This window comes from Aulostomus chinensis, chromosome 1 (assembly GCF_037954235.1).
Source record: "Aulostomus chinensis isolate RoL2024-O1b breed Wild chromosome 1, RoL_Achi_v1.0, whole genome shotgun sequence".
NCBI classification, from domain to species: Eukaryota; Metazoa; Chordata; class Actinopteri; order Syngnathiformes; family Aulostomidae; genus Aulostomus; species Aulostomus chinensis.
Genome location: NC_141320.1, coordinates 49,990,080 through 50,005,891, shown reverse-complemented (window position 1 = coordinate 50,005,891; position 15,812 = coordinate 49,990,080). Strand labels below are relative to the sequence as shown.

Sequence of the window (15,812 nt, the reverse complement as noted above, 5' to 3'; positions counted from 1 at the left end):
TGTTTGTAACCGATCTGCTGACCAGCGAGACGCCACCACGCACGGCTGTCGGCTCCGTAAAGGAGGGAGAGGAAGTGGAAAGGACGGAGAAGGGTCGGACCAGGTCTACTGCTAGGTGACCACTCACTATCGTCTGCCACACTGCCCCTCACGGTGGGGAGTGTAGCGCCATCCTGCCACAGTACATTTGTTTCATTCTTTTGCTCTTGCACTTTCATTAAAATGGACTTGACTTGAGAACGTTTTGTTTCAAAATATAGAAGAATTCCCAGATGTATAGGTAGCATGAGTATGAAGTTGCACTTGCACCCGGTGGGAAAATGTCCTCTGCATTTGACTCTAACTATGTAGGAGCAGTGTTAGCAGTGTCACCCTGGGGGCTTGGTCAAGATCAATGACAGGAGTAGCAGACAGGTAATATCCATAGCATGCATGTTGTTTTAGAGGAGTAAGGGTACACTGTTGGTCTCTCACCTGATGCGCTGTCATCAGCACAAATGATCTGTTCCTAAACATCAAAATCTACCATCCCCCTGATTGTTTTTTACAACTGGAGTACTGGTTAACTCTTTAGAAAGCCTTCATTCAGAGCTGTGAAGAACCTTTAACCTGATATCCCAGACATCAAAGTGGGCCACTAACTGGCCAGATGAAGCTATGCTAGGCTGCTGTATCCTGAAGAGCTAAAGTAGCAGCTTCTGAGAGGGATGCTAACCTGGATGTGTTCATCTCCTACTTTAATATCAGCCCCCAACTTGGAGCTCTGACAGCCTCCAGCTTGTTGTTCCTGTTTCTGCTTCAGTCAACAGGGAACTCCAACCTGCAGTAGAATCTTCAACAACAATGGAATAGAAAAGTGAGGAAGAAAAACTAGAATAAACTTACAAAGCTGAGAAATGTTCATGAAGAAGAAAGGCACACGTTATGATTGAGGCCAGAAACTAAAACTCCACACCAAATGTACTTTGACTTGTAGGATAATGAACTTGAATGTGTTGAAACAGCAGATCAATGAATCCACTACCACACAACAAGATGATGACCCCCTACCACAAGATGGCGTCACAGATCCTGACGCTCTGAGCAGGAAACACAGAGCAAAACATTACAACAAAGCTCCTGTTGTTCCCTCCAGGAAAAACTGTGGCTCTGATGAGAAGAAGGATCCCAGCCTCTTCTGAGGATCCATGGCCGCACCATTGGGTAGCAGGACGATGGGGTCGGCACCAGGAGGAACCCTGGTGTCTCCGATGCAGGGAAGATGGAGCAGTGAAGAGACCACATTGTGGCGTCCTAAAGAGGACATTTGGTGGAGCCTGAGACAGCAAACATCACGCCCCCTTCATCAGAAGAACCACAGCACCAGAAGAAAGAATCCTGGCAGTGACGACAGGGAGGATCAGGGTGACCTCCTCACCACCACCTTTGAACCTTCAAATGAACTTTAAAAAGCTTTAGAGTGGAGAAGGATTTTAAACATTTTATTGTTTTTTCCTTTCATTCTCATTTGTGCGATTGTCTGATTTATTAGAAATAAACACTGTCTGCTGGGTTTACATTGACTGTGATTCTCTTTTTGCATGCAAGTTGAAAGTTCTGCCAATAAAAACCACAAGTATTTGAAGACCAAAGGAAGAACCCCCAAAGTCAGGACCCTGAGATCAAAGTGAGCGCTCTGATCTCAGAGGTCTGGGATATTTCCCATCCCATGGCCCTTCAAATAAGAGCCCTGTGTCTCTGTCTCAAAGTTTTCAACCGTATTTGTTTGTTAAATTAAAACCAGACGACCACTGTGGTCCTTTTTACACGGTAAGTAAAGCACAGATGCCCTGGTGGACCTGTTGGCACCCTGGACTTTGAATCCAGTGACCTGAGTCCAAGTCTCAGTTCCAGCAGGTTTCCTGCAGCCTTCAGCAGAGCTGCCATGTTTCTCTGTAGAGAACTAAGTGATGCTCTCAGCAGGTTGAGGGCACCACCAACAAGTGAGGGATGAACCTCTGACTTCCTTCTTGTCAAACAGGAAACTCCTAATACCTCATTTGAGTAAAGTACCTCATATTCCTGACATCCAAGTAGTAGTGAAGTGGAGGAAGAAGGTAGGAGATCTCCAACAGGATCCTTCTTTCCTCTGTCCTCCTTGATCTCATGGATCACCACAGTCAAGGGGAGACCCAAGCTCCTGGATGGATCTGGCACTCAGGAACTGCTGAGTTTTCCAGTGGACTTTGTTCCATCCATGGTTCAGGAACAGGACTCCTCCTGGTTAACCTGGTATCTTTCCACCCAACTGTGGGTTCTTGGAGAATTTTTCATGTCGTGTCAAGAAATCAGGCTGGTGGGTTTTTCAATGAGAGAAATTCTGGTAACTTAATTAAGTGGCATGTTTGTTGAAGCAGTAATTAACTGATAAATTAAGGAAGGCCTGGCCAGTCTTTGCTCTCAGGTCATACGATGGAGTTAGAAAGTCCTGAATCAATCTGGAGTTCCATGATTTCCTTGTGGTTCATGATCCTTTTGCCAATGTAGTCTGGAACAAGAGCAAGATGAACCTCCAAATATCAACAGGTTGATTGCAGGTGATGTCAAGTGGTATTTAGAGGAACCTCCTCCTTGTGTTTGGTTACATGGTGGAAGGGTGAGAACTCTGGATCCAGTGATCCCAGTTCAAGTCTCAGAAGGACCTTCCTGTCTGGAATGTGTCCCATGTAACAAACTGATCAAGAGATGCAATGTGGTTCTAATGTTCTGGTTCATTTCTTGTCCTTTAGAAAAATGAAAATCATTTCTTACTGCCATGAACTCAGACTGTGTGTTTAATGTTAACAATAAATAAACCAACTAAGGAGCCAGTAGCTCCTGTGGAAAAAATTCTACTTTGTCAATGAATTAATTCAGTCTGCATCCAAGTTTCTGTCAGGATGGCCGAGCGGTCTAAGGCGCTGCGTTCAGGTCGCAGTCTCTCCTGGAGGCGTGGGTTCAAATCCCACTTCTGACAAAGGACATTTTCTCCACATTCCTATGCATCCACAGTGGTACATTCCAAACCCAGTTGAAGCTGCTCTCCACTGATGGGAGTGAGTGGTTGAACTGGCAGCAGAGGAGGCAAAGGAGCTTCCCTGTGACGTCCCAACATCGCCTGGTTTCCTCCAACATGGAGGAGCCTCCAAAACTGATCTTCAAATGTTGGATCAAAGTCTACTGATCCACCTGTCTCATGTTGATGAGGTCATCCAGCCTGATGATCTCGAGGTTCTCCTTTGAGTGTTTCCCTCTGGGAGAGTTCTCTCTCTGTAACTTGTGTGTGTGTTTGCTCGTATCCTGTTTCTCCTTGACAGCACTTTAGTGTTTTTACCACTGGTGTCTCATCTGTGGTTCACCTTTTATTTTACTTCTTTGTCAAAGATGAAGGTGTTTGTGGTCATTCATCAATCATGTGATGGCTCATGTGACTGTGAGTCTGATGAAGAGCTTGTAGCGTCTCTCACTCTGATCACTTCAGGCTATTGAAGCTACTCAGATGTAGCCTGACTAGCTCAGTCGGTAGAGCATGAGACTCTTAATCTCAGGGTCGTGGGTTCAAGCCCCACGTTGGGCGTTCATCTTGAACATCCCTGCTTGTCCTCTCACTTTCTGCAGCTGTGATTGGGAATTGTAAGAAAAATCACTGAATGAACAACACAAACACAGACTGTGTCTGAAGTTCCACACCTGCACCCGACTCAGAATGAAAAACCAGTTTGGAATCAATTGTATCCACTGTCAATCCTGATTCTGGAGAAATTTCTTCATATGTATTGATGGACGCGAGCCAAGCAGAAATTTCCCACAATGCCATAGTGTTTGGTCAGTGTTGAGCAGGCGTCAGTCTGACAATGATGTCATATTATTGTGTCATCACCTGACCAGACCCAAAAGTAGGCTCAGGTATCAGTTTCTTCTCAATGCTAATGTCTGCTAGCTTAGTCTGCTACTTTGATGGCTCTGCCTGCTCAAAGGTCCAGACCCCTGGATGTGGTGGTTCCTACCTGAACGTAGATTCTGTCAGCTCATGTTGTTAAATCAACTCACCTGGAACACCAGTAGATTTCAATGGACTGACAATGAGTCTCATTGAATGGGTGTCTCGTCCAACGAGAAACACTCAGGTCTCAGGTTGAAGCTCATCAATGAGGTCTTGTGGATCAGTGGCTTGCATGAATGAATGAGTTGGAAGACTTCTTGGAAATTAAAGAGGATTTAATACAATTAAGAAAACCCTTAAGACAGAGTGATAATTCCAGCAGAGTAATTAAGGCCCATATTGAGTAGCAGGTATGAATTAGCCTGGATTTATCTGAGCTTCAAGTAGACGTCAAAGAGGCAGGTGGAAAGGTGTGTAGGATGAACGATGGTGACCTCCAACCAAATGAAGAGGACTGAGTGGAGGCTGACCAGCTCTACGGAGTCAGGCGGAGTTTGGCAGCGAGACAGGAGTCCAGGCCTGAATCGGTGTGTGGCAGCACAGACAGCTGTGAGCTGTCATGCCTAATTGGCAATTGCACAGCCAACCACCGGAGGCGCCCTCACTCATAAGAGGGGCGATTCCCTCCCTGCCCCATCTCTCTCTCTCTCTCTCTCTCGCTGCTCCTGACGGGTGACGTCATTTCCGCGCCGGATGTTTTGCTTCGGACAGGTAACGCGGCTTGTCTGCTCACCTGCTGCTCTTGGCTCACGTAGCACTGAGCTAATGATTGTGTATTGTGCTGCAGAGCGGCCGATTTGGTAATGAGAGTCCTGCCAAGTGAAATCCCTGACATGAATGGGTGACTTCAGTCACATGACCCAAACAGCGACCATCAGTCTCCCTCCAATCCTGTACTTGGGTAAACAACAAAAACAGAGTAAAAGTCTCTGGCAACATATTTGTTTCCTGTAGGGTTTCTTCATGTATGTGTGGTGTACCTGCTTTCCCAGAGGACTGCCATCTTTGTTCTGTGGGCTGACATGTTTTAGTGTCAGCACAGGTCATAGCGCTGAGACTGAACTCTCATTCTCCTCCAAGTAGTATTTCCACCTCACACTCCTACAGATATTCAAGTGAACAGGGAACACAAATTTATGCTCAACTTCTCCTGTGTATTCATCCACAGTCACTAAACAACAACCAAACCAAACAAAAGAGGTTTGCTAGCATGGCGATCAGCTGTAGTTCACCATCTTATCCAGGTCACATGACTCAGGAGTAGCGTGGCCGTCTGGCAACCAAAGGGTGGCTGGTTTGATCCTCACTTTCTCCAGTGACCATGTCAAAGTGTCCTTGAGTAAGATACTGAACCCCTAAATACTTCTGATGAGTAGGTTGGCTCCTTGCATGGCAGCCTTCAGCATCAGTGTGTGAGTGTGTGTGAATGAGAGGACATTGTTCAGCTCCTTGAGGGCTGCTGAGGTAGAAAGGCTCTGTACAAACTGAGTCCTTTTACCATTTCTTTCCTGCTTCTAGCAGCGCTGTCGTCACTTCCTGTGACCGTGGGAGGAAAGGGGTCCCCCTTCAGAATAAGTTTTATATCATTATGTTACTTCCTCTTCAACATGCCTTTAGCAGACCAACTCAGAGAACAGCTCAGTGAGGTAGTGTGGCCGAGCGGTCTAAGGCGCTGGATTAAGGCTCCAGTCTCTGAGGAGGTGTGGGTTCAAATCCCACCACTGCCATCATGTCACTGGAGAGGTGTGGCAGGTCTCTCGCAGCCTTTCCTTTCACTTCCACAGGTATCTTCAAACCTGTGACCAAAAGAAGAAGTGGGTCCTGAAAACTCTCCAGCTGGTCCAGAACGCTGCTGCCTGACTAGAACTAGTAGAAGAGACCATGTCTCTCCTGTACTGGCTTCTCTGCATGGCTCCCTGTCACATTCAGAATAGAATTCTAAATTATCCTTCTACCATCAAAGTCCTCAACAGTCAGGCTCCTTCCTACCTGACAGAGCTCCTAGTCCCCTATTATCCAGCTAGAACCCTTCGCTCCCAGGATGCAGGGTTACTGGTGGTTCCTAGAGTTCTAAAAGTAGAATGGAGCCAGAGGCTTCAGCTATCAGGCTCCCCTCCTGTGGAACCGTCTCCCAGTTTCAGTGCTCACAGTGGTCCTCAGTGAGCTCAGGGAGCTTGTGAGGATAACCAGACACATGAAAAACTAGAGGGAACATTGGCTGGAGCTCAGTGTCTCCTGATGTACATGGCAGGGCAGCTGCTGCTGATGTCATCAAAATGAGCCCTGGAATCACAAGGTTTGCTGTGACGAGAGGCAGTGACATCAAGACATGTTTGGAGCTGTTTATGGTTGATGGTTCTGTTCATGCCACTGTCACTAAAAAGAGTCAGCATTGCTGTGACAAACCTCAAAGGAAAAAAAGTCCATGGTGACAAGTGGAAAGACATTGATGAGGGACACCTGGATGCTTCTATTGGTGTTCTTCTTCTTCCTGGAGTGTTCAGATCCTGCAGTGAGGCCACTGATCGTCTCTGGGACGCATCGACAGGCAGAAATATTTTCCGGGCCACAAGGCCACTTCAGAACTTTCAACGAACATCAAGAGTCCTCAGATTTGACGACAGAGACACCGGAGCAAGAACTGACAAGCTTGCCCCCATTGGGGATGTCTGGGAAAGATGGGTGCAGCTCCTTGCACCAACATTCAACCCAGGGCCAGAGGTGAGAGTGGATGAACGTCTTGTCCCTTTCTGAGGAAAATGCCCCTTCCAGCAGTCCATGCCCGGTAACCAGGAAGGACGGCAGAGCAGAGTTTGTGTTCTGGCCTGTTCTGCTTTTCATTTAGTGTTTATATTAAAGTTCTGTTGCTGAAAAAAAGACTTTTATGCCAAACCCAAAGGTTCATTTTATCATTTTTTTAATTGAAATCAAGGGTTTACTGACTAAAAAAAGGTCCAGAGGCCCACAACAAAATATTCAAATCAATATTTCCATGGATAAGGAAGCCTAACAAGGAAACCAAGAGATGGAAACAACTTGGATGATAGAAAATTGTTTTTAGTGAATTTTACAGCTGATTGAAGATGTGGGTCAAAACTGACCGTTACCATAGAGATGGGAACAGAAAACTCAAATGGAAGCTCAAAAGGGGACTTAGCTCCAATGGTAGAGTGCTAGCTTAGCATGTGAGAGGTAGAGGGATCCATGCCCTCCTTGTCAGAATACTTCAGCTTGTTCTGTTGATCAGAGGAGCTGCTGGGTGATGAATGCTGATGTTTGTCCACTGGTGTGATAAAGTGTCCCCTGTTACTGAGATGAGGATGAACACCTGCTCAGGTCAAAGCTGCAATCAAACCAGGGACTCTGAACCTCCCACACAGTGAAGGAGTTTGTCCTGCAGGTTGATGGACGCTTATTAAGTTCTATCTTTGATCAAATATAAGAAATGTAAAATAATTCAACATTGATTGCATTTCCCTCCTTTCTTTGGTGCCCTCAGACTTTCTGAGAACTGTAGGAGGAACTGCTCTCTGTTCTGTGTTTGTTCTGCTCAATGTAGGAAGGAACGAAGGAACGGAGCTCTAAGATTTTCAGTTCCTACATCAGTGAACAGACTTTCTGTGCTGCAAGGAACCAAAGCTACTAAGGAGGATTACAGTTTGTCCTTGCAGGAGTCAGTGACTTAATAGAGTCTAACAAAGGGTTGGACCTGAATGAGACAGTCACCCTTCAACATGGGGCCATGGCAGAGTGAACCAAGAACACTACAATGGGGGTGAGAGTGGAGCCATGATGGATTCACAGTTCATCACCTCCACCATCATGTGGACCACCTGATCACCTCTCCCTCAACCTCTAAATAACTCATTCCCTGACCGGGAATCGAACGCGGGCTGCGCGAAGCGCCGAATCCTAGCCACTAGACCACCAAGGACCACACTGACCTCGCCAACAACAGAGACTATACACAATGACTCAAGAACACAGGACTCTGTGGTCTCAGCTTGAGATGCAGAGGGTCCACCAAGACCACCAGACACCTCAGCCTCCTAAAGACAGTCCACCCCCAGGATCCTGCCCCCCTCTGCTCCAACTCAGCCCTCCATTCATAACGTGACTTTGTCTCAGTCTCTTCCCAATGCCAGTCACTGAAACACTGACAATGTGATGGGGGCTTCCTGTCTTTATTACATTTTCTTCAAAGGATCCCGTGTGTCTTCTTTCTCTCTGTCTGTACTGGAGTGTGGTACCAGGCCCAGCTTGAACGGGTGACTGTGTCTGAGTGGGTCGAGGCTGGGCTGCAGGTATTGGGAGGTTTGAACCCATCTGTGAGGCTCCAGGTGGAGCGATCACCTGTGAGGGTCCAGGGACAGCAGGAAGCTGCACAGATGGTAAAGACATGGAGGGGAGACAGGTGGTGCTGGAGCAGTGACAGGAAGTGTCTGGCATTTTGGTTCATCCTGTGAGATGACGTGAGGTTGTGGTTTTGCCTCCAGCCTCACCTCCTCATCAGTGTTCAAAAGGTTCAAAGGTGAAAAAATGGGATTCAACCAAACAGCTGGAATGAAGAGTTGGTAACACTTGCAGAGCTGCAGGGAGCTGGACAGGTCTCACCGTGGGGGGATTTGTCCCACAGATCCTGCTGAAGTGGCTCCTTCTCCTGAGACCTGCAATGCTGGCTGGACCTTTGGAAAAAGAACACAACAAATCTTCATAAACATTTACTTAAGCAGGAACACACAAGAAGGTGGGACTGGTTCCTTTTTCATGTTCACTATTTTGTCGTCTTGGTTCATGTTTTGGTTGTCAAAGTTAATTCTGAATATTTGTGGAAAGTTCGCCTGCCTTTACTTGTACCAGTACTTCCTTTAGTAACAAATTAAAAAGCTCAAGCTAAACTTCAGTCAGGACAACCATTCTTTCTCATTCTTCGACCTCTGTTTTATGTCCATGACCATCCTGTCTGTCACCTTTTGTGATGGAGACATCGGTTGATGACATCAGCAACGGTCCTCAACCTAACTGCCTCTGCCAGAAGCGAGCTGTCATCTGTCTCAGGGGACACAGTCGGGTGGACCGGGGCGGATGAGGGCCTGCTGCTTCCTTGAAATATTTCTAAATATTTCAGTTGCAACTGTATAGTGATGGTGGCTCAGTTTAGAGCTGTCAATCAATGTTAATAACTGATCTTAGCATCTGGAGATTATTTTAGGAACACAAATACTTTTACTTCATTCTGAGGATGAGCAGACGTTCAATATAATTCTCATTTCCTGGTCAAAGACTCCTGCTAGTCAGAGAGGATCTGGGCTGGATTGGAAAGCTTCTGAGAGGAAAACCTTCACTCTGGACTGGACTGAGAACGGAGCAGCCTCAGCTTCCTGGAGCCTGACTTGCCTCTGTGGTCTAAGGCTGTGTGGGCTGACATCACAGTGAAACTACTGAGATCACAGAGCCTTTGAGATCACAGGCTGACTTCCTTCTTATCCCTAAAATGAAGAATAAAAATGTTGTGTCTGTGTTTGTGTTGCTGCATCAGTTAAACAGTGACTCTGACAGAGGGGATGTAGCTCAGTGGTAGAGCGCATGCTTCGCATGTATGAGGCCCCGGGTTCAATCCCCGGCATCTCCAGCTGGTCCTTTGGAGCCTTCATCTTATCAGCTAAATTGATCCATAAATGTGACAACAGTTGATAACAAACTACCAGAAGAGAAACCAGTCTGTTGCATACCAAAGTATTTGTAGCAGGGTCAGTGTGACTGTGAGCCTTCATAGCCAGCATGAAGGAGCTGGTTTTATCTTTGCTGGGGAAATCCCACACACAGCTGCTCTCAGTTCCAAAAGTGTGTGTCCTCACTCCTCCGTCCTCCTGCTGCCCTCAGAATACAGACACAATTCAACCTGGCAAGTTTGGAGCATAGAAGTGCTCCTGAAGAGATGTGTGTCAGCCCACAGCTGGCTGTTCTTACCTGGAACCTCAAGATGAAACTGCTTCCACAGATTGGAAATGAATCTGATGTTGACTTTTGGACAAATCACCTGTTCATCAGTTCATCATCACTTCCATCCATTTCTACTGCTTATCTTGTTATAGAAAGGAGTCTATCTGCTGTGTGACGGAGGCAGTTACTGTGAGCTGCTGCATGTCTCAGTGTGTGTGTGTGTGTGGGGGGGGGGCTGTGTGTGACTGGTCGGCTGCCAAGGATTATTGATGAGATCAATCATGATCAGCTCAGAGATCACGGCACAGAAGAAGGAGACTTTTTGATTTTTGGGGGTTCAGTTTCTAAGTCAGACACATCATCACAATTTGAAGTTTTCCTCCAGTAAAAAACAAAACAACACAAAACCAAACAAAAACATGATTTGACTTTTGATGTCTACCTTTTTTGGAAATTGTGAGTCCAACAAGCAGGAGGCCGTTTGAGCTTGGAAACTGTGAAGCATCACCAGTAACTGCTGGTTAATTTACAGGTGTTTCCTCCAAAAAGTTTAAAATGAACTCAATGCTGAATCCCTCGTCGTCATCACTGAGCTGCAGAACTGGTCCATGCAGGAGGCTGAGCAGGTCTTCCTCTCTGGTCCAGTGTCTCAGCACAGGTCAGAGTAGAGAATTAAAACATGAACACAAATCTTTATCAGCTGTTTACTGATATCAGTGACTACCTTCAAGTAAGAGTGTTAGTGAATGGACCCTTTTTAAAGTTTATGTTATAATGTTTGAAAAATGATGCTCACAAAAACACAATAAAAGTGTTTGTGCTAAAATGAGTCAGTAGATTTTATTGCCATTTTAAGAGTTCAAGCATATTTTGATGACATTGTTTGATGTCATGACTCACAGTTACTTTAGCAGGACCATCGTGACATGAAATCTTCCTCATCATCCCATATCGACCCTCAACCCCTCACACAGAACCAGGATCCCTCAACTGAAGGAACCTTTAAAACTATAAATTAGAAAGTATTTTGGTGGAACGAACCTTTAAAACTATAAATTAGAAAGTATTTTGGTGGAACGAACCTTTAAAACTATAAATTAGAAAGTATTTTGGTGGAACGAACCTTTAAAACTATAAATTAGAAAGTATTTTGGTGGAATAAACCTTTAATACTACAGTGAGAAAGGAGTCATTTGCTATCATCTAATTCTATCATCTAATTCGATAGGTGGCGCTGTCACCAAAAAACAAAAGTCCAATAAATGCATTTTATCATCCAATTCAGTAGGTGGTGCTGTGGGGTCCTGGAACTGCAGCTCTCTGGTGCTGCTGTGGGGTCCTGGAACTGCAGCTCTCTGGTGCTGCTGTGGGGTCCTGGAACTGCAGCTCTCTGGTGCTGCAGGATCTCCTCTTGAAAAGCCTCACAGTTCAGAGTCGTTCCAGAATCTAGGAGCAGAAACCAAAGTCTCCTACGACGAGGATGGGATTGGAACCCACGCCTGCAGAGCTCAATGGATCAGCAGTCCATCACCTTAACCACTCGGCCACCTCGTCTCCTGACCACCATGATGTGCTGCTTTCTCTGAGCCTTTTAAACAGCTGAACTCTTTGGAGCCCATTTGTCAGAAATGGACCCAGCAGGAGCCACTGAACACAACTCTGACATCATCAGGCTTCCTCCCAGCAGCTTGGTGCTCCAGAAGGAAGAATCCAGACCATCGCTACATCATCAGAGTGAACACCAGCTGATGTTGACCAGTTTAACAAGCCTTTGACTGCTAAATGACATCCAAGCTCAGATTCTCTTGTCCTGGTAGAACAAGTCAATGTTGAAGAAGATGAGAGCACCAGTCTCTTTCATCCAATGCTGGAACAGCGTTAGACTGAAGGTCTGAAGGTCCCTGGTCTGGTCCAGGTTTCAACAGGGGACCAGCATCAGCCAGCAGTTAAATGTGGACAGCAGTGGAGGTGAAGCCCACATCAAGGAAACCAGCCTCCTATCACTGTCCTGTGCTGAGTTTCTTTAAAAAAAAAAAGTGAGACAACCTCAAGAGTTTCTGTTTCCTGTGTTGGACTTTGGCTCAGAGAATCAGAGCCAATCAGAAGCTTGTTGGTCTTGGATGCTGGTCATCAGGGGCAATGAGGGGCTCAGTGTCTTGCTCAAGGACACTTCAACATGGTCACCAGCTGAAGTGAGAACTGAACCAGCAACTCTGCTAGACGGCCACTCTTCCTCCAGGCCGTGCCCCCTAACCTGAATCATCATGATGTCATTATTTGTTGCTTTAATTCACCAAATGTGTGACGTGGTGAGTTTGTCAGGAGTTTAAAGACCAAAGTTGTGAACACACAGAGAAGCAAACCTGTCAAAGCTGCTTCACTTGATGAGAGAAACTGAGGAACTGATAGAAGAGCAACAAAGAAAATGGAGTCAGAAGGTCGTCTTCTTCACTGCTCAGTCACAACACTGACACACACTGACACACACACACACACACACACACACACACACAAATAGTTTGTCTTTGAGAGAGGACAAAAATGTTTGACTGTGCTGACATGAACTTTCATTGTCTAATTTCAGTCTCCTACAAAAGTGTGTGACTGTGGTCGTTGTGGCCGAGTGGTGAAGGCGATGGACTAGAAATCCATTGGGGTCTCCCTGCTCAGGTTGGAGTCCTGCCAACAACGTTAAACTGTTGACAATTTAAATTTGACCCATTTTTCCTCCACACTGTCCTTCATCACAGCATTTAACATCAGGACTGCTCCCAGATCAGCTCCATGACCTCATCCCTGCACCAGAGTACCGCCCAAGTTCATCAAAAACGGCCAAGCATAAATATATAATATGTATATAATGTGAACACACCTGTACAGGTGCGTTAACGTGCTTAATAATAGAGAATGAATGAAGGGTGCGTTCAGAGTGGAGTGCAGTACCACAGTCAGGCCAGCAGGTGGGGCTTTCTTTGGTGCTGTCTACCTAATTGCGGTGTCTGTGCTCTGCCAGCAGAGGTCGTGCTTCACCACCAATCTTCTAGGGTGTCTGAGTGGTGCCGCCATGTTTAGGTCGTAGCAGGAGGACGTAGGTTTCCACTTGGCAATTTGGATGTAGCGAAAGTCACGTTATGAATGGAGGGCTGAGTTGGAGCAGAGGGGGCAGGATCCTGGGGGTGGACTGTCTTTAGGGGACTGAGGTGTCTGGTGGTCTTGGTGGACCCTCTGCATCTCAAGCTGAGACCACAGAGTCCTGTGTTCTTGAGTCATTGTCTATAGTCTCTGTTGTTGGAGAGCTCAGTGTGGTCCCTGATGGTCTAGTGGCTAGGATTCGGCGCTCTCACCGCTGCGGACCGGGTTCGATTCCCGGTCAGGGAATGAGTTATTTAGAGGTTGAGGGAGAGGTGATCAGGTGGTCCACATGATGGTGGAGGTGATGAACTGTGAATCCATCATGGCTCCACTCTCACCCCCATTGTAGTGTTCTTGGTTCACTCTGCCATGGCCCCATGTTGAAGGGTGACTGTCTCATTCAGGTTCAACCCTTTGTTAGACTCTATTAAGTCACTGACTCCCAAACTCTGTAATCCTCCTTAGTAGCTTTGGTCATTGATGATCTGCAATGGTTCGTGGGGGTGGAGCCTATCCCAGCAGCCCTCAGGTGAGGGGCGGGGTTTATCCTGGACAGGTCACCAGTCCATGGCAGGGCCAACACATCGACACAGATTGATTATAAAAATGTTCATCCCCAGTTTGAAGTTAGAGACAGGATTTAAGTGTGGAAGGTTTTTTTGTCTTCAATTTAATTCAAAGTGTTGGAAACTGTTTCTAACAAACTCTGCTGTTCAACAGTCAAAATGTTTTCTAACCAAGCTGAATGCTCTCATATACTTTTTAAAGTTGAGTTCCTTTCATGTCCTCCTGAGATCAAAGACAGAATTCTAGGTACAAATAAATACACTATCAAAGCCCCCTGATGACATCATCATCAATTCTGACTTTGATCTGGAGGCTCTTGCTTTCTTGCTTCAAATAAAAAACGTTGTTCCAGGGAAAAGTCTGCACATAAACACACACACACACACACACACACACACACACACGCACACGCACACACACACACACACACACAGCCTGTCTTCAGTATAAAATGGTCTGTCACGTTCTCTCACGTTGGAAGATTTCTCTGACTCCATTGTGAATACAGAGATTCTTCATCTGCCACCTGAGTCTTGATCCACTGATTCCTCTGATCCACCTCTTTCTGCTCCAACAAGGCTGACATGGATCAGGTGGGTCCATGTCAGCCAATCAGGAGGTTTCTCCTCTCAGTTAATTTTCTTCATCCCAGTTTAGATCGATTCTTCTCAGCCTGATGAAGGAGCATCTGATCAGGTGTTTGGCTGCTTGTTGGTTGTAATTCCATAGATTTTCATCTCAGATGTTATAGAATTAATAAGAACATCTTAAAGACCTTTGTCCAACACTTGAAACTCTCCTGTCTGTCCAGGCCCAACTGGCCTTTGGTAGTGAGGTGGTGGATGCATGTGTTTGAAATGAGGCTGGTGTTGCTGTGAGGAGCCACTAGAGGGAGACACCTGTCGTTCCTCCCAGCTGACAATGAGGCTTCACAGCTGCATTTGAAGCTGTCCTTTATTGGTCCCAACTGTCTTGAGCTCAGGGGCCAAACTCACCAACAACACTTCCTCCTGGTCATGTGGTCTGTTTGTCAGGAGATTCCCAATCCAAAGTTGTTGACACACAAGAGAAGAAAACACGTCAAAGTTTGTTCATTTTTATGAATCAAACTGAAAATGAACAGAAGAGTGACAGTGAAAATGGATTCAAAAATAATGAATAATCATGAATAATGAATAAATACTCAGAATTTACTGGCATTTGACTGCATTTTGTGGTTAATCAGTCGATGAAAGAGGAACATATATATTCTATACATGTGATGTACGTACGTGGCTGTGGACAAAAGCATCTGCTCAATGAAATTGTAGGATTGTAGACTTCTATAAATGTAGAATATAATTGTAGAAATGCTCTCTCTCACCACCCCCAACGTCTGTGCCAGGGTCTCTGGCCAGTGGTCAATGGCTCATATCACCTGCCCAGGATGGATCCAGCTTGCTTGTCTTTGTAATTCTGCACTTATTAGAGACCTGGAAACAAAGGGATGCTGAAAAAGAGAAAATAGGACCTCACACAAATGGGCTTGTGACAGAAATTAAGATCATTTTGTGAATATCCATCCTCTTCAAATGTGTGTGTGAATGTGGTCGTTGTGGCCGAGTGGTGAAGGCGATGGACTAAAAATCCATTGGGGTGTCCCTGCTCAGGTTGGAGTCCTGCCAGCAACGTTAAGCTGTTGATGTTCTATGTCAGGGTGAACGTCCTACCTGTGCCTGATTCAGTGTGGTGGCTCACACCTGAATTTATCCAAACTAGCTAACTTCTTAACGCCAATCTACACAGTTTGAATCATCAAAACCTCAAACTGCAGTAAGAATTTTCAATTCTCTCATCCACAACAATCCTCATCAATAAAATCTGGAAGAAGGAACCGCAGAAAGTCTGCAGGAGAACGTAGACGAGTGCTGCCACCGACCCGTCGTGGGGAGGACCGGTAACGTGGCGACCCCACTTCCCAAAAGAAGCCGACCGTCCAGCGCACCCTCATCACCCAATAAGGACCTCGGGGACATCCTGGACTCAATTGACAGGAAACTAACAAGTTTCCATGCTGGACTCTCTCGTGGAAATCCTCCACAAAGAGCCTCCATGAGTCTCTGGGACTCAGCCAGCAAAAGGTGGCTTCACTGGCCGCTAAAAATCAAGCCCTTCAAGCCTCCAGCCTCCCATCACTGTTTCCTCCCTCTCAAATATGTATCCTGAAATA

At 46.1% G+C, this 15,812-nt stretch overlaps 5 non-coding genes across 5 annotated transcripts; all 5 read left to right on the top strand.

Moving 5' to 3' along the window:
• The first annotated feature begins 2,912 nt into the window (after window positions 1–2,912).
• Window positions 2,913–2,995, top strand: trnal-cag (transfer RNA leucine (anticodon CAG)). The gene has a single exon. It is a non-coding gene; the product is annotated as a tRNA-Leu (tRNA).
• A 527-nt stretch (window positions 2,996–3,522) lies between these two features.
• trnak-cuu (transfer RNA lysine (anticodon CUU)) lies at window positions 3,523–3,595 on the top strand. The gene has a single exon. It is a non-coding gene; the product is annotated as a tRNA-Lys (tRNA).
• A 2,011-nt stretch (window positions 3,596–5,606) lies between these two features.
• trnal-aag (transfer RNA leucine (anticodon AAG)) lies at window positions 5,607–5,688 on the top strand. Its single transcript has one exon. It is a non-coding gene; the product is annotated as a tRNA-Leu (tRNA).
• Window positions 5,689–9,521: 3,833 nt separating this feature from the next.
• Window positions 9,522–9,593, top strand: trnaa-cgc (transfer RNA alanine (anticodon CGC)). Its single transcript has one exon. It is a non-coding gene; the product is annotated as a tRNA-Ala (tRNA).
• A 5,598-nt stretch (window positions 9,594–15,191) lies between these two features.
• trnaf-aaa (transfer RNA phenylalanine (anticodon AAA)) lies at window positions 15,192–15,273 on the top strand. Its single transcript has one exon. It is a non-coding gene; the product is annotated as a tRNA-Phe (tRNA).
• The last annotated feature ends 539 nt before the right edge of the window (window positions 15,274–15,812 follow it).